We start from the raw sequence: 26203 nt of genomic DNA, 5'->3' as shown, positions 1-26203 counted from the left end.
AAGACGAAGGATCTGGCCGGGGCGGCGAGGCGGCTTCTTGGTCACGATCGTGGCTATGCCGAGGGAGTGGAGGTAGGAAGCTTTCGGTTCCCCGGCGGCAAGACGACGGTGGTGGGCGGCGTGGGAGGTGGCGGTGTTGCAGGGGGATGTTGTGGCACCGGCAGCTGGCAGAGGCACCAGAAAAATGGGCGGCAACGTCGACGACGAAGGAGGCGGGCGAGAGTTTGCTATTGGAATGGAAGAGGATGGCTAATGTGCCACCGACCAGCGGGCTAGGGAAGGAGTAGGCGGGCGCGTGCGCGTCCGTCTCGTGTCCGAACCGACGCAAATCCGGCTAAAATATAGGCCGAGAATGGATCGACAGGCGGACGAAAAGCAGATACACGTTCGTTTGGGTCGGCGCGTTGGCCGACTTTTCTGCCCGCGTCGATCCAAACGAACACGCGTGGATGAAATGGTCGGCGCGTTGGAGTTTCTCTAAGAGCTCGCATAGTGACTGTTGATTAGATCGGATGGCACAAGACACGTCCCTTCCAATGAGGTTAGCCGCAACACTAGCAGGAGTAGGATGGTGTGCACGAGCTGGAGATGACCTTGTGTTTTTTTCCGTTCCCGCTTTGACATCGTGCGACTACCACAACAAAGCGTCAGGATACTCAAAACAGATGCACTGTTTGTTGTGGAGAGCTACTACCACAACCTCAAATCATCTGTTTGCCGTGGAGAGCTACTACCACAACCTCCTCAGATCATATTTATCTACCCGATCCATAGACTCAAACCGACTGGTTGATTGTTGTGGCGTGAAGGGAGGGGTACTCTGGAGGGACTTCTGCTGGGAGGACCATGTATGGACCAAATTTGCATGTAGCAACATATTATATGCTTAGCTGAAGTGATACAAATAGGGGAATAAACATATACTTACTGTATAGAAATGAATGGAAAGCAATTCAGAAAGTAAAACCAGTCAGAAACGAAAGCAATATTCAAAAACATCTGTTACTACTAGGTAACCAATTCCATAGCAGGTAGCAATAATCCTTACAAGAACATGATGGCTCAAATCATGAATAGATATGATGAAAGGTCTTTAGACTTAAACTTTAACAGAACATAGGTCTGAAGATAGTAATGAGGATTTAGTATCACTCCCACAAGCATGGAGTAAAGTCTTGGAGGCTTGGGGTATCTTGAGGAGAGGTCGCCTCTGCTCCATGCTCTGAAAACCCTCACGCTTCACCTTCTCCACTTCAAGCTTCACGGCGAGGGTGTTATCCTGCTCAACCAGCTTCTTGTTCACTCCATCCTCAAGTGTCTCAATGACCCAGTATCCAACTGCCGAAATGACACTTGAATACGTGGTGACTGATGCCATGAACGGGGTGGAACGAAGAAAAGCTTTGTAGAACCTCTGGCGAGTCTCCTTAGCCATTGAAGTGATCCTAAATAAAGACAAAAGAATCACAAATACAATACAAGGACAAGGGACGATATAAGGACAACACAAGGAATTACAACAACAAGGACAAGGGACAATATAAGGACAACACAAGGAATTACAACAACAAAGACAAGGGACAATCCAAGGACTTATAACAACAAGGACAAAGGGACAATACAAGACATGGGACAATCATAAATAAATACAAGGACTTGTAACGACAAGGTACCACACATAATTCGAATCACATTAAAAGAGGTACCACAAAACATACATACATTCAGCTATCCAATCTACATGCCTAATCGAACAGAACAACACACGAATCTAGATGCCTAATCAGTGGCCATCCTTGGCCACCTCCGCCATAGTTTTATACCAAAAATTTATACATATTTAAAGTTATTTTGTGTCATGATACAATTTATAGACTATAACTTTTATTTGAGTTGGTATAGTCAACCACATAAAAAAATTGAGTATGCCAACCACATAATTTAGTTGGTATAATTAATCATTGTTATTTATCAGCAATAGTAGTGTATTTCACTAATCCTTTTATTTAAGGTAAACTTAATTTAAATGGTGTAACAAAAAAAATATCTTTCAACAATATTTTGTGTCAATTCCATAAATAATATAGTGCATACTTGTACGTATGCGCAGATGTTGTCTATATTTTAGTTTCATTAAAATATCATGTTAGAAGTTTCTAAACAATAATTTCTAACTAACATCTTGATAGTGGTTCTTATTATATTATTATATGGACATACAAATAGAACCTTGTAGAGTCAAAACTTTACCATGTTTTACATATACAATAATCTTTTGAACTTGACCGTTAACAGTATAATTATTACTACTATGTTTAATATTTGTGGACCTCCTTCTCTGGGGGCCAGGGCGGTCGCCCTCTTTGACCGGCCTATTGGTCGGCCCTGTGATACATCTCCGACGTATCTATAATTTTTGATTGTTCCATGCTATTGTAGTATCAATCCTGGATGTTTTATATGCAATTATATATCATTTTTTGGACTAACATATTAACCCAGTGTCATGTGTCAGTTGTTGTTTTTTGCCTGTTTTTGGTTTTCCAGGAAATCAGTACCAAACGAAGTCCAAATGCTACGAAACTTTTTGACAATTTTTTCTGGACAAGAGAGACCCTAGAAGCTTCAGGAGGAGACTAGAAGGCAAATGAGGAGACGACAAGGCAACAGGGCGCGCCCAAGGGGGGTAGGCATGCCCTGATGCCTTGTGGGCCCCTCGTGGCTCCGTCTGAACTAATTTCACTTCTATAAATTCTCAAATATTGGGAAATCAACAGAGAGCCACCCGAAACACTTTTTTCGCCGTCTCTGTTCTTCCGTGATCCCATCTGGAGGCCTTTTTCGGTACTCTGCTGGAGGGGGAATCAGTCATGGAGGACATTTACATCAACCTTGGTGCCCTACCAATGATGCGTGAGTAATATACCACAGACCTACAGGGTTCATAGCTAGTAGCTAGGTGGCTTCTTCTCTCTCTTTGATGTTCAATATCATGTTCTCCCCGGTCTTCTTGGAGTTCTATCTGATGTAATTTCTTTTACGGTGTGTTTGTTGGGATCTAATGAATTGTGGGTTTATGATCAGATTATTCATGAGAAATATTTGAGTCTTTTCTAAACTTATCTATGCATGATTATTATAGCTTTGTATTTCTCTCTGATCTATCCGTTTGGTTTGGCCAACTAGATTGATTTATCTTGCAATGGGAGAGATGCTTTGTAATGGGTTCAATCTTGCGGTGCTCTATATCCAAGTGACATAGTAGGGGACAAGACACGTATTTGTATTGTTGCCATTATCGGGAAACGACGGGGGTTTATTCATGTTGGTTGGATTTACTTTGTCTACATCATGTCATCTTGCTCAACGCGTTACTCTATTTTATACTTAATACTCTAGACGCATGCTGGATAGTGGTCAATAGGTGGAGTAATAGTAGTAGATGCAGGCAGGAGTCCGTCTACTTATCTCTGACATGATGCCTATATATATGATCATTGTCTTGAATATCGTCATAACTACGCGCTTTTCTATCAATTGCCCAAGAGTAATTTGTATACCCACCGTATGCTTTGTGTTCGAGAGGGAAGCCTCTAGTGAAAACTATGGCCCCCGGGTCTACTTTTATCATATATAAAATTCAAAAATATCTTGCTGCACTTTTCTTTTTTCTTTTAATTTGTAATTTATTTTATCTATCTACCACTACGAGATTTGATACTTACAAATAACCGCCAAGAGGATTGACAACCCTCTTGATTGGGTTGGGTGCAAGTATTTGGTTTGTGTGTGTAGGTGTTGCTAACGAGGTTCTGTGTGGCTCTCCTACTGGATTGATAACCATGGTTCTTAACTAAGGGAAATACTTATCTCTAATGTATTGCGTCATCCTCTCCTCTTTGAGGAAATCCCAACGCGGCTCACAAGTAGCAGCAAGAATTTCACGCCGTTGCTGGGGAGACATCACCAAAACCTATCAAGTACCTTCGCATAAACAATCATCTACTTGCTCTTATTTTCATTTGCCTCTTGTTTTTATCTCCCCCACTTCTAAAACAATTTTATAAAAAACATAAAAATATTTCCGTTTGCTTGTTTGCTTGCCTTGTCGCTATGTCTCGAGAAAACACCAAGTTGCGCGACTTTTGCAACACTAATAATAATGATTGTATTAGTACTCCAGTTGGTCCTCCCTCCACTATGTAGAGTCGTGTGATATTAATGTTGCTTTGTTAAATCTTGTTATGAAAAATTAATTTTTTGATAGTCCTAATGAAGATGATGCATCCCATCTTAATACTTTCATTGAATTATGTGATATGCAAAAGAAAAAAGATGTGTATAATGATATTTTCAAGTTGAAATTATTTACATTCTCTCTACGAGATCATGCTAAAACTTGGTTTTCATCCTTGCCTCGAAATAATATCGATTCTTGGGATAAGTGTAAGGATGCTTTTATTGCCAAATATTTTCCTCCCGCTAAGATTATTTATCTTAGAAATCAAATTATGAATTTTAAGCAATTTGAGCATGAAGATGTTGCACAATCTTGGCAGATAATGAAATTGATGATAATAAATTTTCCCACTCATGGTTTAAGCTTATGGATGATCATACAAATTTTTTATGCGAGGCTAAACTTTGTCTCAAGAAATCTTCTAGACTCTGCCGCAGGTAATACCTTTATGAAAATCACATTAGGAGAAGCTACAAAACACCTTGATAATATTATGACGAATTATTCTCAATGGCACACTAAAAGAACCCCAACTAGTAAGAAGGTAAATTCTGTTGAAGAAATTAATACTTTGAGTAATAAAATTGATGCTCCTATGAAATTGGTTGCTAGTAAAAGTGCTCATGTTGATCCCAATGATGTGCCATTTTGATTGAGCAAAATAATGATTCTATTTATGTGAATTTTGTCTCTAGAAATAATTTCAACAACAAAGCTTATAGAGGTAATTTCAATCCTAGGCCATTTCCTAGAAATTCCTCTAATAATTATGGTAATTCCTATGGTAATTCTTATAATAATAATAATAATAATAATAATAATAATAATAATAATAATGATAATGATAATGATAATAATAATAATAGTAATAGGATATCCTCTAATCTTGAGAACAATATTAAAGAATTGATCAATTCCCAAAAGATTTGTAATGCCATGGTAGAAGAAAAATTGAATAAAGTTGATGATATGGCTAGGAACATGGATAGAATTGCTCATGATGTGGATACTTACAAAATGAAAGTTTTGCCACCCAAGCATGATATTAATGAGTCTATTAAATCTATTTATGTCTCCATTAATGAAATTAAAGAGAGAACCGCTAGGTTGAGAGTTAAACGAGAATATCAAGAAAAAGCGATTCCGCCCGGTTTTTATCGCAATCATGATGAAGATACTAAAATGATTGGTGTCTCACCTATTGAATCTTTGTTTAGTAATATAAAACTTGATGAAAAAGGTATTGGAGACGAGTCAACTTTAGCTAGAAGGCGTCCCAATTGTTCGAAGGGGGATAACCTTAAATTAAAAAAATGATAAAAGTGGGTTTGGAGAGGAAGACTTTAACTAGTAATGTGCCAACCACTTTGGATTACAAGGACTTTAATTATGATAATTGCTCTTTAGTAGAATGTATTTCCGTGTTGCAATCCATTATAGATTCACCCAATACTTATAACGAAATAAAGCGTTCACTAAACATATTATTGAAGTTATGATGAAAGCTCATGAAGAAAAACTAGAGCTAGAGGTTCCAATACCTACAAAATTGCATGATGAATGGGAACCTACTATTAAAGTAAAGATTAAAAATTATGAATGTAACGCTCTATGTGATTTTGGTGCTAGCGTTTCCACCATACCAAAATCTTTATGTGATGTGCTAGGCCTTACGGATATGGATGAATGTTCCATTAATTTGCACTTAGCGGATTCCACTATTAAGAAACCTTTGGGTAGAATAAATGATGTTCTCATTTTTGCAAATATAAATTATGTGCCCGTTGCTTTCATTGTGCTTGATAATTATTGCAAACCGTCTTCTCCTATAATACTTGGTAGACCTTTCCTACATACCATATGTGCTATTATTGACATGAAAGAAGATAATATAAGATTTCAGTTTCCATTTGTACGATGAAATTTTGTCACACCTAATTATAAAGTTGGATCAGTGAGGGACATTTTTTTTATGCATATGTTCATGATTTAGAGAAGGAAAGAAACGAAGAAGTCGTGGATACATTACATATTCTATGTACGCACATGCACTACTAGTTAGTCCTTGGTTGCTCACTTTTACATATACAGTCATGAGTTGCGGTTACTACTAATCCATATACATGCATGTACATAATGCATGAAGGGATAGTTGCATGCACAGTAACATATTTGTAAATTAATGTGCCATGTCCACACTTCCATCAATTACCCATGTGCAAATATTATATGGACTGGATTGCACGAAGCCCACCTCTTAGACAAGGCATGCATGATGGCCCCAGCTACTGGACATAGTAAATCGATCAGGGTCACGTACGTCCTACGCGTATGTGCAGGGTTCCTATATGGCGCGTAGGTCGCCCGCTAGCGAGTGGACGCGTACCCCCCCCCCCCCCCCCCCCCCCCCCCCCCCCCTGAGCGTCCGCAGCTTTTTGGGCCAGCCCATATAGGGATTCCTCCCCACCGGTTTTGGGAAAGTTCTAGAACCTTCCCAGAACCGATTTTTTCTTGTTTATTTTTACCTGTTTTTATTTTGTATTTCCTTTTTCTTTCTACCCTTTCTGATTATTATTTTCCTTTTCTTTAATGTTCTGTTTCTCTTTTTCTGAAATCGTGATTTTTTTTGGAACCGTGAATATTTTTCTTTTTCTCTTTCCTCTAATATTATGTTTCTCTTTTTTTGAAATCGTGAACATTTTTTTGAAATTGTGAACATTTTTATTTTTCTCTTTTCTTTAATGTTCTGTTTCTCTTTTTCTGAAACTGTGAACATTTTTATTTTTCTCTTTTCTTTAATGTTCTGTTTATTTTTTTGAAATTGTGAACATTTTTTCGAAATCGTGAACATTTTTTTGAAATCGTGGACATTTTTTGAAATCATGAACATTTTTTTGAAATTGTGAAATTTTTTCTTTTTCTCTTTTCTTTAATGTTCTGTTTCTCTTTTTTGAAATCGTGAATTTTTGGAATTGTGAATAATTTTTTGAAATCGTGAACATTTTTTGAAATTATAAACATTTTTTGAATAGACGAACATTATTTTTGAAATTGCAAACATTTCTTGAATCCTTGAGAATTTATCATTTCCTGTAAAAATTTCAAATTGTGAACAATTTTTGAATTCACGAATAATTGGACAATTTGTAAATTTTTCTGAAATACTAATTATTTTTAAAAACAAAATAAAGCTGAAAACAGAAAAAAAAGGCTAAAAAAACAAGGGGCGCCCCGCTCCGCACATGGGCCGGCCCATGAGGGCGCGCGGGGGAGCAGGGAGAGGGTACGCGCTCCCGTGGCTGCAGGGGCATTTCCTAGCGCTGCAGGCGCCGGTTACAGTTGTTTTTGCAAACCGGCGCCTGCAGGCGGACAGCACCTCCCGCAAGATGGGCCGGCCCGTTTCATTTTCGTTGTCTGTTTTCCATACCGTGCAAAAAAAGCGTACGCGCGCGCAGGGACTCGATCCTGCGAAGTCTAGGTTCCTCTGAGGAGAGCTAACCACCCAGCCACCACATCCACATGTTTAGCAAGATGTTTCTCCTCTTTTCTTCTTTCACATATATTTTCCTTTCATTTCTTTTTTCTATTTTATCTGTCCATTTTTTTCTTTTTGTAATTCGTGATCGGTTCCTTCAAGCAAATGAACTTATTTCGTTTCCAAAATGCATGAACTTTTTTTCAATTTGATGAACTTTTTTTGGAATTCGATGAAGTTTTATTTGAATATAATGAACTTTTCTCCAAATTCGATGAACTTGTTTTCAAAATCGATGAACTTTTCTCAAATCCAATGAACTTTTTTTCAAATTTGATGAACTATTTTTTTAACTTTGATGAACTTTTCAAATTCGTTGAACTTTTTTCCAAAATCGATGAACTTTTTTTGAAATTTGTGAACTATAATCAGAACCGATGAACTATTTTTTATAATTTGATGAACTTTTTTTAGAATTTTTTTCCTAATTCGTGTTTATTTTCAAAATTTTATGAACTTTTCCGAATTCGGTGAACTTTTATTACAAATCTATGTTTTTCTTTTCCTTTTTTACGTTTTCTTTTCTGAAATGATTTATATGGTACAAAATTTATGTTAATGTTGTTCTTTAGGGGTATTTATGTTAATGTTGTACTTGAAGAAGTTATAAATAGATTTGTTTTTGGGTTCTAGACAGCTAAGCTGTCGTGGTGCAGTGGTTATTTCACCGTTTCTTTTGCCTATGTACGTTGGCGCGGTGGTTCGAATCCGGCTTCTCACAAATACTTTTCCTAAAAACTTCAAAGTGCACGCGCACTATCTAGACTAGTAAGTTTGCACGTGTAACACACGGCTTGACTAATGCTCTTTTCTAAGATACATATATTCCCAACACTTTGTCTGTAGTTATAGTTCTTAATGGCGGTGTAAGAAAATGATAACAATGAAAAACAGCCAAGGTAACAATTCATATGACATGGTAACATACTTTCCAGCCAAAAGTCAACATGGTTTGGGCCAAATGAAAATGCAAACCTCTTGCAGCAATCTCCGCCGCCCTTTTTTTGCGAGCATAATTGCTGGTCACTTAATTTGCATAGTTTTGTTTGGCATCCAGGATCTAAGAAGAACCCTTCAAGGTTTCCTAGAAGTGTCTCACTGAGAAGAAAAAACAAGAGGTTAGACCTCAGTGCGAACAACAGAAACTACTGGCTTCGAGCTTACCCTGCTAACTTGATGCCTCATGTTCACAGTTGCTTCATGTGTCCTATTTATCCTGTGCACCCTGTTTGTGCAAGGTGATTAGAGCTTCTGTAGCATCTTGATGGTTTCAGCAAGCCAAAGGTTCACTTTCTGAGTGATGAACTCCACATGTATTCATAATTAATTGGAGCAGTAGAAAACTGAAAACCTGGAACTATGAAATATAAGTGGATGAAATTTATGGAACCACAAAAATGCAGGAAATTTAAATATACCGATATATTCCGATTTTTAGGGCATTCAAAAGAGTGATTTTAATATGAGAAAAAAAATATTGGATGTCGGTCAATGTGCTACATATCCGAATGGTTTTCTAATCAAACTTAATTACATATATGGCACACGAAATGATAAACGCCTGGCCGTAACAGTCAAAACTCATTACCCTGTTCTAATAAAAAAATAACACTTCACAAGAACAACTTAGCTAGATGCATAGTTATTTTTTCGAGATAGTTAGATCATTTCATTGTGAAATAGAATTATTTAAACGACATGTCTGTTTGTTCCCTGACTGCTTACCTCCAAAATATATAACAGTCATGAATATTAAGCACTTGAATCTGAGCTTTGATAAGTCAAGCACATGTACACCAATGAAGAATTATGTTTTTTATTGTCTTATAAACGATAAATGTGTTGCACAGTTGGAATGGAGACATGCAACTTCATCCCCATAAAGGTTAGAAGCTTCATTGCAGAAGTCATTCTGCCGCAAACATTCAGAACAAATCAGTATAAGGACATGCATAAGCAAATTAAAGAAAAATGACATATTAGGATTGCACCAATTTGTCTTGCTCAGATGGCTTACCAGCGAAACCTCTGTCATTGATTATTTTATTGCAACATCACAGCTGACTTCATGGAGCTCTTCAGGTCATCTTTTTTTTTTCTAATCTGAAACATGAACACATGGGTGATTAAAAACATTACTTTACATTCAATATGCGCATGATCCTAAATACAAGAGTTTCTGATTGTAACCTGAAGGTGTCCAAACGCATTTGTTATTTGTAATCCTGAAATTTGAATCTAGTGGTTTGCCATTGATAACCTGCACATTCTCTTGTTAAGTTGGTAATCACTAATGCTGACTTGAAACAGAACATATATGAACTTCTAAGCAATCACATCCTAACCTCCTTGTTTTGAGCTTGCCAATCCTGATTAGTGACATTCCCAAGCCCTTCATTTAGCAGAAGACTTACTTATTACCTTTCTTCTTATGTCGTCTAGATGTTGGACTTCAGTGGCTAGTAAATTATCCAGAACACCGCTAGTCAGTGGTCTTGCTCCTACGCTAGTAAAAAATCAGCCCATACTTAGTTGAGACTTCATGATAGAAGAAGGTATACATTCTATGGAGATTACAAAGCCATTTCCTAAATGCTGGAATCAGTTACAGCTCAGCAGAGACACTGGAGAAAGACAGAGGTGAAGGGGAGGATGCAGGTTGCAGCTGGTTCGGAGGACTCACAGGCGGCGATGGAGAGGTTCGACCAGCAGAGCACTAATAAGCCGAGGTTGGCTGCTGAGTCGCTCCTCCATGCCCTAGCGAAGGAAGAGATCGTCACGCATCAATCAGCCGGAGAAGGGGCGCAACGGTGGCGAAGGGCAGTTCGCGGAGGGAGATCTTCGTCAAGATACGTAAGCGTGCTCCATTTCCCCATCTGGCGGCTGCTGCTCAGGGAGGAGGATGACCGCGCGTTCCGCCTGGTCGGCAGTGTGCTCGGCCCAGGCGCGACCGCGTCCGTGGTGTGCATCAGGGCGGAGGCATCGCCATTGCCGCGGGACACGTTCAAGGTGTGGGCTAAGGACCGCCGCCGGCGGATATCAACCGCAAGGCCGACACCGTCCTGGCGGACATCGAGGTGACAAGCAGCACGTCGCCCGGCAACGTCACAGTCGAGGAGCTCACGTCTCGCGACGGCTCCATGCCGAAGAGCTCGAACATCTCCGGGTGCTCCACCCGGTACGGTACTGCACCGTCTCCTGGAGCTCCCGCTTGACATCCTCCAGGCCGCCCACGACACCTTGGGGACCTCCACCAGACCCGTCTCCCGCAGCGCCGACGGCTTGGTCACCTCCTTGGCGTGCACCAGGTCGTCCATGATCACGGACATGGAGTTGAGAACCTCCACGTCGATGGTGTCCACCTCGAGGTCGATCACGTCCATCTTCTGGCGGATGCACTGGAAGGCCGCCTCGGAGCAGAGCACGGCGAGGTCGGCGCCGACGAAGCAGTGCGTGTCCTTGCTGATGCGCTCCAGGTCGACGTCGTCCGAGAGGGGCATGTCCTTGGAGTGGATGCGGAGGATATCGAGGCGGCCGACCTCGTCGGGCACGCCGATATCGATCTCCTTGTCGAAGCGGCTGTCGCGCCGGAGCGCGAGGTCGAGGCTGCTGGGGCGGTTGGTGGCGCCGATGACCATGACCTGCGCGCGCGGGCGGAGGCCGTCCATGAGCATGAGCAGCTGGGACACGACGCGGCGCTCCACCTCGCCGTGCGTCTTCTCGCGGTTGGGCGCGATGGCGTCGATCTCGTCCATGAAGATCATGGACGGCGCCCGGGCCTCGGCCTGGGCGAACACCTTACGCAGGTTGTCCTCGCTCTGGCCGGCCATCATGGACATGATCTCCGGCCCGTTGACGACGACGAAGTTGGCGCCCGACTCGGCCGCGATGGCGCGCGCGAGCAGCGTCTTGCCGGTGCCGGGCGGGCCGTAGAGCAGGATCCCCTTGGGTGGCTTCACGCCCAGCGTCTTGAACAGCTTGGGGTGGCGCGAGCTGCTTCACGCCCAGCGGCAGCTCGACCAGCTCCCGGATCTGCGCGAGCTGCTTGTGGACGCCGCCAATGTCGTCGTAGCCCGGGCCGTCGAGCCTCCCCTCGTCCTCCCGCTTGACCGGGTTGGCGTCGTCGCAGAAGACCTGCATGCCCGCTGCCACGATGACGCACTCGTCAGGGTCCGTGTCGACGACCTTGATCTTCACGGCGTGCATGTGGCCGTGCACCACGAAGCGGTCGCCCTTGCGCACAGTCCGGCGCGCGCCCATGAAGTAGGCTGCATCCACGCCCAAAACAAATCAATCAACAGCTCAAGAAGACACAAGAACAGACCAAGAATCAATCAACAGCTCAAGAATCGACTGACGACGGTTACTTATGCTTGACGTAGGCGTCGAACAGGTTGCCGCTGATGCCGTCGACGGAGTCCTCGAAGGGGGAGATGGCGACGCGGGTGGCGTCCTCAACACTGATCCTTGGAGTGGACGTGGCGGCCTGGTCGGCGCGTGGGCAGTGCGGGCGCTGGACGGCGCGATGGTCCGGGCAGCGCGAGTGCGGACGGCGCGGCGGCGCATGGCGCGTGGACGGAGCGGCTGTCCAGCGGCGCTTGTGGACAGGCACAGGTGGAGGTTGTCCGGCGGCGGTCGAGGCGTGGCTGGCGTGGAGTTGTAGGGAAGAGGTGGGGCGAGGTGTGGGACGGTGGCCAAACTGCCCCGACGGCGTGGTAGCGAGAGGGCAGCGACGTGTTCGGGACGATGTTAATCCAATGGGCATGGTGGGTAAATAATTAAAACAATGGCATGGTGGGTAAATAATTAAGGCAATGGCATGGTGGGTAATTAAAGCATAAAACGCGTTTAGTATGCTGGAGTGATGTAGACCATGGGATTGCAGGTTTCGATGGATAGGATGATCTGGTTCTCCGCCCTCTCTTATTTTTATAGGGGTAGTAGATGAAATGAGCGGCCGGTTCCTGGCCGCAGGATCACGCCACATCGCCCCGTCGTGCGTCACGTGCCATCTTGTTGGAGCCATCATATCCTCGTTGTCTCCTCCACTCCCCGACCCCACCCGTTGCGATTTCACCTCTCCGCCGCCGCTCCCACCCCTGCGTCGTCCTCCTGCTGCTCGTCCCCCCACCCCAATCCAAGAGGCGATGTGGGGTCCGCCTCGGCCTCCCGGGATCGGCCGCCGACCGCGACTGCTCCGTGGACACAGCCCCGGCGCTCACCGTCGGCCCCGTCTCCCACAAGGCCGCCTCCAAGCGCGCCTTACCTGACGCCTCCCTCGTCGCGGTTGTTTCGCTGCCGCAGCTGTCGCCACAGTTGAAGGAGAGCATGGACCTCACCCGCATGCCCCGCTTCTTGTAGTCCGCGAGAGCCCACGTCTTTCCCGAAGCACGCGTCGCGCTAAGGCCGCCTCATCCAGAATCAACACGCTTATGCGATCCTCTCGTCCAGCAGTGCACTACATGGATGGATTTTGTTTACTGTGGCCTGTGAGCTTCACCGCTTCAGTTCTGAAGAAACTGTGTGCCGCCATGCCGGCAGTCGTCAGCAGCGGCATCTAGCAACGGCAGCAGGTAGCGGCGGCATCTAGCAACGGAAGCAGCAGCAAGACATGGTTCAGTTGAGTTTCAATTTCAGCGGCGGCAGCAGCAGGTCATGGATCATTTTACTATAGAAAAGCAAACATAAGCTAGCAACGGCAGCAGGAGCAGGCCATGGTTCAGTTTACTGTAGAAAAGCAAATACTACTATAAGCTAGCAGCGACAGAAGCACTCCTTAGTATCAAAAACGCTCTTATAAGTTGACTAAATGTCTCTTTTTAAGTTGATCTATTGTTTACTATTTTCTCTATCCCAAAATTCTTGTCTTAAATTTATCTAGATACGGATATACCTAATACTAAAACGTGACTTGATACATCCATATTTAGACGAATCTAACACAAGAATTTTGAGACGGAGGAAATATTTTTTATTGGCATCCATAGTAGTTGCAGTTGCACACATAGTAGTCTTAGTTGGCACATGCATGGCCACAGAGTTACACAATCTTGTCCGCATAGTCTCATATGAATTATTGTGGGAGGTTCTCACACCCTGCCGTGAAGTTGCACACTTTTGTCGGCCGTAGTCGCACGTGCATGGCAACAGAGTTGCACAATCCGGTCCGCATAGTCGCACATGAATTATCGTGGAAGATTCTCACACCCGGCCGCAGAGTTGCACAATCTCGCCGGCATAGTCGTACACGCATGGACACAGAGTTGCACAATCTCGTTCGCATAGTCGCACATGAATTGTCGTGGGGGTGCTCACGCATGGCCGCGGAGTTGCACACTTCGCACATGCATGGCCACGGAGTTGCACGATCTCGTCCGCAGTCGCACATGAATTGTCGTGGGAGGTGTTCACGTCCGGCCATGGAATTGCACACTCTCATCGGTATAGTCGCACATGCATAGCTACAGAGTTGCACAATCTCGTGCGCATAGTCGCACATAAATTGTCGTGGGAGGTGCTCACACATGGCCGCGGGGTTGCACACTCTCGTCGGCACAGTCGCACATGCATGGACACAAAATTGAACAATCTTGTCTGCATAGTCGCACATGAATTATCATGGGAGGTGCTCATGCATGGCCGCGGAGTTAAAACTAAAACGTTAGTTTTTATATGAAATCTATAGTTGGATATGATCATTGGGAACTTGCACACATGATGATCATTTTTATTGGCATCTATAGTAATTTTAATTGCACACATAGTTGTTTTCAGTTGGATCCGATCATTGGAAACTTGCACACATGGTTATCATTTTTGTTGGCATCTATAGTAGTTCCAATTGCACACATAATCATTCTCAGATGGGTACGATCATTGGAAAGTTGGACACACGGCGATCATTTTTGTTGGCATTTATAGTAGTTCTAGTCATTACACACATAATTGTTCTCAGTTGGATATGGTCATTCGGAAGTTACACACACGGCGATCACTTTTTGTTGGCATCTATAGTAGTTGTTGTTGCACACATAGTTGTTCTCAACGATACGATCATTGGGAAGTTACACATACAGCGATCATTTTTTTTGTGGGCTTCTATATTAGCTCTAGTTGCACATATAGTCATTCTCACACTACTATAATCTGGTTTTGTCCTGAGTTCCGATACTTCGCCAAGTTCATTTTATAGGAAACTCTGCAAACTTCTCTCTGTCAAGTTTAATTCAAAATTGGACTCGATGGTGATAAGCAACTCGGCAGAGCTATGCCTTTGCCAGGTTCCAACGAAAAACAACTAGACGAACTTAATAAACTCGGCAGAATTACATGTTCACTGAGTTTCTGCGAAAATACATTTGGCAAAGCCTGACAAATGGACCCTGTTGTACAGTAGTCTATGGAGCAGCCGGCCAAAAAGGAAGTATTTTATCCCTAGTCTATAAAAGGAACTAAATTGTCTCCCTAATTCATATAAAAAAATTCTAATTCATATTAAAGAGAAAAAGTAGCAGGTGAACGGAAAAAATAAAACGAAATTACAAAAGCATGTGTGAACACATTTAATTGGGATCTTTGAATTTTTTTCAAAAAGTCATAACTTATAAACCATGCATCGAAATTAAGATCCGTTTTCACCGTTAAAACCCTTCCGGCGTGCTCTTCGAAACATGATCCCGCATGGATATGCTTCGATGAATTTTTTTGTGTGCAATTTACTCCCTGTTTCGGTGCAATTGTTTAAGAGTCGATGTGCAACTACTTGAGCGTCGACATGCAACTTTTGCACTACCGTGGATGTGCAGTTTTCACTGACGGAGACCTCCACCCCAAACTACCCCTAACACTTTGATGTGCAACTTCGTTTGCTGCCCAAGCCAACTGCCTAGTAGTTGATGTGCTACTTCCCCCCTGCCCGTTGATGTACAATTTTCACTATTTTGCTATCTCGACCAACTGCCTAGCAGTGGATGTGCAACTTCGGATGCTGCCTCGGCCAACTTTCTAAGAGTGATGTGCAACTTTTCCCGTACCCCTATGGGCGTATAGTTTTGACTGCTAGCACCCCGTCCAAACCACATGTGCTAGTGAGATGTGCAACTTTAGCTCCATGTATATATGCAACTTTATACTTCCCTCATGGATGTAGTTTTCACCAACCAACTATCCCTACCTGAGATGTGCAACTTCGCTTGTTGCCCCGGCCAACTGCCTAGCAGACTATATGCAACCTCATCTCTTGCCTCCGTCAACTGAAACTACATATCCACAAGTAGATAGGGGAAAGAGTTGCATATCGACTACTAGGCAGTTGGTTGAAACAACAGACTAACTTGCACATATTGCTGATAGGGTAGATTGGGCAGGGTGTGCAAGCAGTGAAAAACTACACATACACGAGTAGTGCAACTTCGTTTGCTGCCTGCCTATAAGTTGTTGGTGTCCTTGTCAGAACTACCCTTCCTATGAGACGTGCAACTTCGTTTGCTACCCCTACCAACTGCCTAGCAGTTGATGTGCAACTTTATCTGTTACCCCAACCAACTATGCCAATGATAGCATGCAACTCTGTGGCTGTGCGTGTGTGACTGATGCCGCGCGTGTGCAACTCCCACATCCGATTGTGTGACTATGCCACTGCATGTGTGCAACCGCCGCAGTTATGCGTGAGCTACTATGCAGACGAGAGTGTGCACCTCTGTGGCCGTGCATGTGTGACTATACTGACGGGAGTGTGCAACTCCATGGCTGTCATGTGCGACTATGTGGCGAGAGTGCGGCTATGCTAACGAGAGTGTGCAACTTCGCGACCGTGGGTGAGCTACTACGCCGACAAGAGTGTGCAACTCTGGGTCCTATGTGTGCGACTATGCCACCAAGCGTGTGCAATCCCGCAGTCGTGTGTGAGCTACTATGCATGCGGACGAGAGTGTGCACCTCTGTGGTCGTGCGTGTGCGACTATGCCGACATAAGTGTGCAACTATGTGGCCGTCATGTGCGACTATGCGACGAGGGTGTGCAACCCGGCAGCCGCGCATGGGCGACTACGCTGTCGCGCATGTGCACCTCTTGGAGCCGTGCGTGAGCTAGTATGTCGACAGGAGTGTGCAACTCCGTCATCGCGCATGCGCACTTTCTGCAGTCGTGCATGTGCGACTATGCAAATTAGAGCATTCAACTCCACAATCGTTCGTGTGCAAAATTCTTGTTTAATTCAGTAGTATATTCAGTAGCTCAAAGCACACCATAGCACTATATTCAGTAGGAGAAAAATCAGCAAACCATCAACACACAGTGGCACCGCGACCAAAGCAGCTACCGGCCTGCAGCACACCGGCCTGTGCTCGTCTTGCAAAATTCAGCATAAATGAACTGGGCAACCACGAACAGCGGCCACGCAAGAACTCTGTTCCTTAGCAATCTTCGTCTCCGTCCTGCTCCAGACCAAGGACGATCTCAACCCCCTCCTCTGCCCAAGCTTCCTCCTTTGGCCGTTCCGTCTATAGCAAGCTCGTGTTTCCTCCTCTCTCTCAACCGCAGTAGCCATGCCTAGAGATCCCTGCTACAGACCCGCCCAGATTAGAGAGAGAGAGAGAGGAGAAGATGGGGCCTTCCTTGGGGGCACTAGGCATGGCGCCGGGGGTAGGAATCGAAGCAGTAGCAGAAGCCCATGGAGGGACGCCCAGGTGAAGAATCCCTTGTCGGTGGCGGCGGGTTCTGGATCTGCCGGCCGCCTGACCTGGTCTAGTCGCTCGATCTCCCTCATCTCCTCTCCTACGATTCTCTCGTACAAGGGGAGGGGGACGGGGAGAGAGTAGGGGCGGAGGCCGACGGCGAGGTGTGACTCTGCAGACGAGGCTCGAGTCAGCGACCGAGGGCAAGGAAGGGAAGGTCTCCCGTTGTTTTTCTTATTAATCGAGTAGACAAAAATATTTCTATTTTAGGCCGGCCACTTGCGAAGCCCAGCGAGCAGCCGGTTGCTACCTAGACTTGTCCAATACTTTTTTATACCATGTTTGTTGTTGGGCCGGCCCACTAGGCGATGCGCGCGAGCGCCAGGAACGTTATGTGTACCGATACATGTTTAGCTTAGCATTGGCGAGATACGCATCAAAGAAGGGCGAAGTATCAGGTGAAAATGACTATTCGGTAAAAATCTGAAAATTTCTATCGTGGACTGTTGGATCAGGAGCGAACGTCATGGGTCACAGGTGGGAGTCCTAACAATCCACTTAAACGCACATTAGCAGATAACCCCCCTTCTCTATTAATCATGAGGTGAATAGGGCTCGACCCTTCGTGAGATCCTGAGATCGGATTCTTCAATCGTCTTGAGCGCCGCCGACGATGCACTTTCCACCGGCGCGTAACCACTGCCCTCAGCTGGCCGCGACTGGCCCTCTGACCGTCGGGATGGGCCTTCTGTCCACCGCAACTCTCCCTCTGCCAACCGCGCCTCTCGCCATGGCTGCCCTTCCATCGACAGTGATTGATGGGGCCTTCGTCGGCTGCGTGTTGCCCTCCATTGGACTTGGCTCACCCTCTTGTAGCCGGGACTCACCCTTCGGAGTACTTGTCAACGCTGCCCCTCACAATTTTGAACCCTGACGTGCCGCTGCCTCTTCATAGCCATATACAGATAATCCAGTACATCAAACAGACAAGCATTGTAATTCACTAGATGCTTTTTTTTTGCCGTGAATTCACTAGATGCTTACCTAGAGTGACTAGTAGGATACACTGATAAGACAATGTTTTTGTACGCAAATTGGTTGTCACTATCTTCAGCATCATGAGAAAGCTTTGGCTGCTACAAAATACAGACATTATTTTCACCGTTTTTGTCAAGCATAGGAATTCTTTTTTAGAAAAAAAATCATAAGCTACGCAATAGAAAGCCATAGGTCAACCAGTGTACAGAGCATGTATATTTACTATACGGAACATGTATATTTGGCGATTGTTGTTGTTCCTCGATTGAGAAGAACTAATCATGCGATGTTGCATTATAGATGGAGCATGAACCTGAGCATGTCGACAATGGAGGGACCCATGATATGGAAATTCTGCCTCCTCCGATCAATATGGAAAACATTGGTACATGAAAAAAGAGAGCTACAAGTGGCCTATTTTATGTGAGTACCATTATCACGATAATTCCACTCAAATCTCTCTAATAATATTGACTTATATGACTACTGTGTGTTTGTAGGTATGGCATTCGAGACTATGGAAGATGTCGAGAAATTTTACAAGGCATATGCACACAATGTTGGGTTTTCAATCAGAATTGAACAAAAAAGGGTTGTAGATAATGTGGTGGTCTGAGGCGATTTCTTTGTGGCAAAGTTGGTTTCCGAACAAATGAGGAGGAACGCAAAAAGGACTTGAAGGGAGAAAAGCGAAGAAAACGTGCAAGAAAGTTAACTAGATGTGCTTTTGAGGCCATGCATGATAACTGTCAAGCATATGCAAGATGGCAAATATTGTCTTTGGATACTTTCTTTTGTTTACCTTTAGAGAAATTCAATTTTCCCTTCTAGCGAGACATAAATAGTTATTTATCTTGTGAAAGATTTGTAAGTTTTCACTGGTTTATGCACAATGTCTGCTCTGAATTGTATCTTTTGTACTATGATCAATACTTTGTCTTGTTGTTGTTAAGGTTGAGCACACAAGAATATCCTTGGATTTTGGTTCATCTCAGTATGTACTTGGGATTTTGGTTCATATCCAATGCGTATGTTGGTGCAGAACAACAACTTCAGGTGTTGGATAAATTTTAAGAATGAATATTATAGTTCTTCCGGGAGCTGTACTGCTGTTATTTCTACTCCCTCCGTTTCAAAATAGATGACTCAACTTTGTACTAACTTTAGTACAAAGTTAATACAAAGTTGGGTCATCTATTTTGGAACGGAGGGAGTAGATGTGAATATCATAGTTCTTCTGAAAGATGTCTAGTTAGTCTTCTGAGAGGAATAACTTGAAGTTGTTGCCAATTTTGTAGCCTGAGCATGCCTTGAATAACGTCTTTGTTAGATGAAGCTCGTTCCACAACTAGCACAACAATGCTAGCTGCTAGTAGGTCCTTTGCAGACTGAAATCCACCCGAACAAATCTTTCAATTATTATAGATTGAATGACTGAGAACCTGACCTTTTTTCTTCCCGTTTCAATTACCTTCAACTGAATTCATATTAAGGGCCAGTATGAATGGATTGCCCAAGATAACTCACATTGAGTGACTAGAAAAGGGCTCAGAAAAGATACTGCTGGAACAGAACTTCGCTTTTCTATTTTGTCAATCACTGATTTAAAATAGCCCAGCTCAGAAAATTTATTCAACTAAATTTATACATCCAAAGATTACAGATTGCATGCCAATGCAACTTCAGAATTTGGACTACATAAGCAAGCTTACAGGCTTCACCAAAAAATACAACATTCAGATACAACTTCTGAATTAATACTAAGAAGCAAGCATTGGGCTGTAGAATCAGACAACAGGAGCAAGCCACTGCATAATAAGTTTTGGGTCTATGTCACCGCCGCTTGAGGGCATCATGACGGCCATCAAGCCACCGTTGTGCGGGGAAGCCTCGTGGGGACCGAGTCGCCGTAGCATGAGGGGCAGCTGCGCGGCCGTAGCGTCACCCGAGGCGTCGAGCACTGTCGTGTGCGGGCGGAGCTCCGGCCGCCGAGTCACCTGTGTGTGAGGCAACGCCCTGACCACCAGTCGCCATTGCCCGAAGCGTCGACGCACCGTCGCAGATGCGGGAGGGGTAGCCACCCGGCCATCGAGCCGCTCTCGCCTGGAGAGAGCGCCACGTCGTCGAGTCGCCATGGTGCGGCTAGGTTATGGAGGCGGTCAATTTTTTCATACGGGTTAACTAAATCCTGGAGTAGTTGAATAGAGAGAGGGGGTTATTTGCTAATGTGCGTTTAAGTGGATTGTTAGGAATCCCACCTGTAATCCATGACGTCCCCTCTTGATCCAACAGTCCACGATAGAAATTTTCAGATTTTCACCGAATAGTCATTTTCAGCTGATACTTCGCCTCAAAGAAGATAAACTTCTACAACCGATCAGTGCATCATTATCTGGCCCAAAAAGATCGGGAGCAGGCGAACGGCCACGGCGGCGCGCGATGCTTCGGCCTGTACCGTAGCCCCTTCCTGTAAATACTTTCTTCGTTTTTTTTAGTTCGCGTATTAGATTGACTGAAGTCAAACTTCGTAAAATTTGACCAAATTTATCAAAAACAATATAATCATTTACTATATCAAATCTATATAATGTCAAAGTACAATTAATAACAAATCTAATGATATTGATTTGTTATTGTATATGTTAATATTTTTTAAAAAAACTTTATCAAAGTTAATAAAACTTGACTTAGACCAAAACTAATATGCAAACTAAATAAAAATGAAGAAAGTACATGAGTAACCAAAACGGCAAGGGGGGCGCACGCGGCTGCCGCTGCAAGGCTGGGCAGTGCGCACGCACACGACCACGAGGCCGCAGGCTGCGAACACAAGCGCACACAGGGTTGGCCGCCAGGCCGCTCTCACGCTCGAACTATACGGCCGCACGGCTGCTATCAAGCTGCATGCACACATCACGCCCAGATCGATCAGAGGCATAAGCATCAGCTCTTACGTCTCCTTTCACTTAGAAAAGGGAAGTCGCGTCCCTCGCATCGCCCCCGCCCTGGGCGACTCGGGGGCCTCCAACCCTTAGGTACCGCCGCCGCCCTCTCCTTCTCCCCTCCTCGCGCCGCCGCCGGGTGACGTCGCCGGGTGAAATCCGCGTGGCAGACGGCGGCGGCGGCGGGACTCCCTCTCCCGACTCCCCTTCTTCTGTGGGCGGCGGATCTAGGCGGCAGGCGGCGGTGTCCTGCGGCGGCAGGCCTCGGCGAGCGGTGGCGGGGCACGCGGCGGCGAGCCTCGGCAGGCGGTGGCGGCTGCGCACGAGGTTGATTCCGGGGCGGCGGCGCGGGCTTGGATCCATTGCGGATCTGACCTGTGGGCGCGGCCTCGGCCTCCCCTGCTCGGCCGACGGGTCTTGATGGGGGGCTTCTCCGTGCTGAGATCTGGCAAGCGGGATCATCTAGGTCCCGGCAAGGACGGCGGCGACCCGTGCACGAGAGATGGAGGTTTTCGATCAGATCTGGGTGAAAACCTGCTATTGGCTTTTGCCAAGGCTGGCGATGGCGACGCTGTCTGCGTCGTTCCCTTCTTGAAGGCATCGCCGTGGAGATGTTCAAGACCACTCTCTGCTACCTGCGGGGGAAACCCTAGATCAGTAGATCGGATGACGACGGCTCTCTGGTGTCGTTTCCCCCCTGGGGGTGTCATTCTTGGAGGTGCACACGGACTCGAGGGACTAGAGGACGGCGACTTTGGTGGAGCGGTGCTTCATCTTACACATTGATAGTGGCGGATCTCGGCGGCATGGTGCTGTGAAGACTCGGCGTCTGATGCGCGGAGATGGACTCGTGCAGGAGGAGGAAGCTGTCTGGCGTCATGGGCGCGTTGATGGTAGAGTGGTCAGACAAGGTAGAAGCCTCAATATGATCTGAAGACGGACCTGTGAAAGATGGCGGCGACGACACACGAGTGCGTCTGACCGGATTGTGCCCCAGACCCGGTATGTGGCTCGGCTGGGGTTTCCGGCTTTTGATGTTAGGCTTAGGTGAGTGGTTTGGGGTAGTGGCCCAGCTAGCATCCCTTTATCCTATGGATAGGAGTAATGGCATATGTTACCAAGATAATGGATTCAGGTATATTGTTTGTAATACTTTGTAAGGTCCTCGAGAATAATCAATAAAGTGGCCGTATGCATCTCCCAGATGCAGAGGCTGGGGTCATCCTCCTTTTTTAAAAAATAAAAATAAAAAACATCTCCTTTTACTGCAAAATGACTTAACACACATGCTAGTTTCTGCCGGCGGCCGCAACGCATGGCACGCATCCTCATGGTAATGGTAAGGGCATCTCCAGCCGCGCCCCCAACAGGCCCTCTCCAGGCGATTTTGCTGCGCCGGCGCCAAAAAAACGGTCCAGTCGCATCCCTAGAAACCCGTTTTTCGTCGACTCGAGTCAAAACTGGTGCCGGCGGACCCAGGGCGAACCCGGCGCCCTGGGGGCGCTTGGGGAGCCGGCACAAGCGAAAAAGGCGCGTGGGCCCGCCCTGGCGGCGACCCGAGGGCCTTTTCCCGCCGCTTCTTGACGCTTTTCCCTCGCATCTCTTCCGCTCGCTCGCCTTCCTCCCGCCATTCACTCCCTTTCTCCCGTCAAACCCCCTCCAGCTCGCCTTCCAGTCGCCGCCATGCCGCCGAAGAAGTACGCCATCAAGCTGATGTAGACGACCGAGGCGCGGTGGGCGTCGCTGATGAAGAACAACGCCATCAAGCTCGACCTGCTCCGGACGAACGTCGCCGCGAAGAAGAGGAACACCGACATGGCTTTTCTGATGGGCGGGGCGGACATGCTCCAGAGCAACGACGAGCAGCTCAGGGCGTGGTACATGACGGAACGCGGCCTCATCCTGAACCAGATGCAGACGGCAACGCCGACGACGCAAGCTCCCGCGCCCACGACCACACGGACGCCAAGCCCGAACGACGCTTCTACATCGCCGCCCAGCAGTGCCGAAGCCGCGCCGACACAGCCCAGCACCGAAGCAGCTCCGACACCGCCGAGCCCGCGCACGCCGACTCCGCCAACGCCTGGAGCCGACCCCGCCGAGTGAATCATTGCGCACGCGAACTTGCGGCGTGCGGCGCTATGTTTTTTGTAACGCCAGACTACGTCCGATCGCCGGATTTGTGGCGTCTTTTGAGAGCGGGAACGACCAAGTTTAAATTTCCCGCATCCTGGGGCCGGCGCTTGGGGGCGTGACTGGGAGCTAGGTCGCCCCCAGGGGCCGAACTAGCGCCGGCACGCCCCCATGCCGCTCTATTTAGGCGCCCTGGGGGGCCGAACGGCTGGAGATGCCCTAAGTAACTAGAAGCAAACGCGCGCTTCGCTGCGCCGTCTTGCATTGTATTGTGTGTTGAACAACTCACATATAAAAGATAAATTACTCACATTCACACTCAACATCATGATTCGGTAAGCCATCTGATTTATATAGGAAAAATGATGGATTTAGAGGTTATCCATACATAAATTTTAGTTGTGCCAGTGCTAAACAAGATATCACATATTACTATATTTTATTTTCGCTTGACAAATAAAGAGATCGAGGGATAGATTTCATTACAGCGGACGCTATACCAAGGCTTCAGTCAGTTATGTTCGAGAGAGGGCACAAAAGGTGCAGTGTTTCCAATCTGATCTGCAGTACTCCATGGTCATTTTATTTTCTAGGAATATAGAGAGCGGAAAGTAGAACGCTTGTCGGCCCGTGTGTCCCTATAAGGTTAAAACACTATCCTCATCTTCATTCTTCAATCTACATCTGAACTCATTGGTTGGAAAACTGCCGATTAAAGGAATGATGGGTCAAAATGGTACGCTCCAAAACCTACAAACAAAAAATATGGGTGCTTAGGACCATATTAACAGCCTCCGCATGAGATAAAAATAGATGATATGAGCAGGTATAGCAGGTATGTCCATTTTGGCAAAGAAGAGTCACGATGATTGGCAATAATAGAATTTATAAAATAGGTTTCAATCTCTAAAGGCAAATTCACAATAGATAAATTAAAGTATGCAAAGGAGGTGTAGCATCCTAGCATGATATTTTTCAACACTCAAATTTCAGCACAAGACAACTAAACAGTTTTTGTTAAGGCTAACGCACTCCTTTATAATGTATCAATGTTTCTTTATTTCCGTACTTGAATGAGAAAGATATAACAAAGTTTCATTCATGTCTGACTAATGATAAGAAAGAATGAGCAACTGAGATCAGCTAGTACAATTGCAAAGATGGAACACATTCTTTTATGAAACCTTTTACATCTTTGAAATATTTTTTAATAAACAACCAATACATCCAACATTTTTATATTAGAAAGAGGTATAAACATTGATCCAAAACCATCACTATCTTACATCTACATATAGATAAATGATACATGAGGGCAGATGAATCATAAGCATCAAGGTAACCTTAGAGTCTGTTCTTATTGTACCATGCCCGTTCACCTCGCCGCCGCCGGAGGAAGCCGGCCACCCGACGGACAGCGGCGGCGGGGCGTCTTTGGCCTTTTTTTCTGTTCTTCCTTGATGGCTGCCTCCTGATCTGGCCGTCGCCGTTGTGTGTTGCCGGCCTCCCGATCTCGTTTGCTGGTGATTGCCGGCCTTCTGGTCTGGATCATGTCCATGGCTTGGTGGCTTCTGATCTGGTTGCTAGCCGGTGATTCCGGTCTTTCGATTTGGTTTGGTGTCCATGGCCAGGAGTACGATCAAGACAATGATACGGGGGCTGGTGCATGGATGCTACATACAATGGCCGATTGAGATGTGCACATGTGTGCAGAGACGGCCGTTGACTAGTTGCAGCCCATGCCTTGCTGATTGAGGTCGCCATTGAAAGATCTATTTGTGAGTTTCATCTCTGCAGATCCGGTGGTTGACTTCGGCGGCGAGATGCAATCTAAGGACGAAGTCTTGATGCAGAGGGATGGTTGTGCGGCGGCGATGGTCACATCGCATGTAGCCGTTGGGATCATGGAGAAGTGGTGGTGACAACCATGAATGACTTCGACGATGGTGCTACTTGAGCACCCGATCTCGAGCTCCAGGGTGAAAGCCTAGGTCTGGCCCGAGTTGGGTATACCTGGCAATGGCGATGTTTTACATTGTTACCTTGTTGAAGGCATTGTTCGGAACGCTCGGACTGATTCTTCAGGGTGAAAGCGTAGATTCTAGCCTTGGGTGCCTGGATCCGGTGACGGCGACACTTGAGTGTCGCTCCCTTCCTGAAGGTGTTGCTGTTGAAGAATCTCGTCGTCTGCGTGGTGTCATGAGATTGTCGGTGCAGATATGGTCGTTGTTATAGTTTGCCGATCGTGGATCTGGTCGCTTTGAGGCATTTTTTCTTTTTCCTCGCCTACGCATAGTTTTGGTCTTATATGACTTTGCTATTTGCCGGCTTGTTTTTGTGTGCGTGCATTGTTGTTGGTTGTGTGCATCCTAACTATGCAGATGCCGGGTGTGTTCTCATTGTGTTTGTATCCTCTTAATACTTCATTTTGAGTCAATAAAGTCTACCCTTTATCGAAAAAATGAGAGTATGGGTGCAATATCTTAAAAGTTAAAGACACCATGTCCGCTATCAGAAGATGAGTTAACATTTTAGCAAGCGTAACATACTAACTCACAAGAAGTTTAATTGTTGGTAAATTCCCAAATATATTAGATACACACAAATTTGTTTTGTAGTGGCTATTAACTAAGCTGCTAT

The 26203-nt window shown here is 45.6% G+C and overlaps 1 pseudogene; it reads right to left on the bottom strand.

The window, feature by feature from the left end:
• Positions 1–10791: 10791 nt before the first annotated feature.
• LOC125546981 lies at positions 10792–12540 on the bottom strand (annotated as a pseudogene).
• Positions 12541–26203: the final 13663 nt, after the last annotated feature.

Source organism: Triticum urartu, chromosome 3 (assembly GCF_003073215.2).
Source record: "Triticum urartu cultivar G1812 chromosome 3, Tu2.1, whole genome shotgun sequence".
NCBI classification, from domain to species: Eukaryota; Viridiplantae; Streptophyta; class Magnoliopsida; order Poales; family Poaceae; genus Triticum; species Triticum urartu.
Note: the sequence above shows the minus strand (reverse complement) of the source record. Positions and strands in the feature narration are given on the sequence as shown.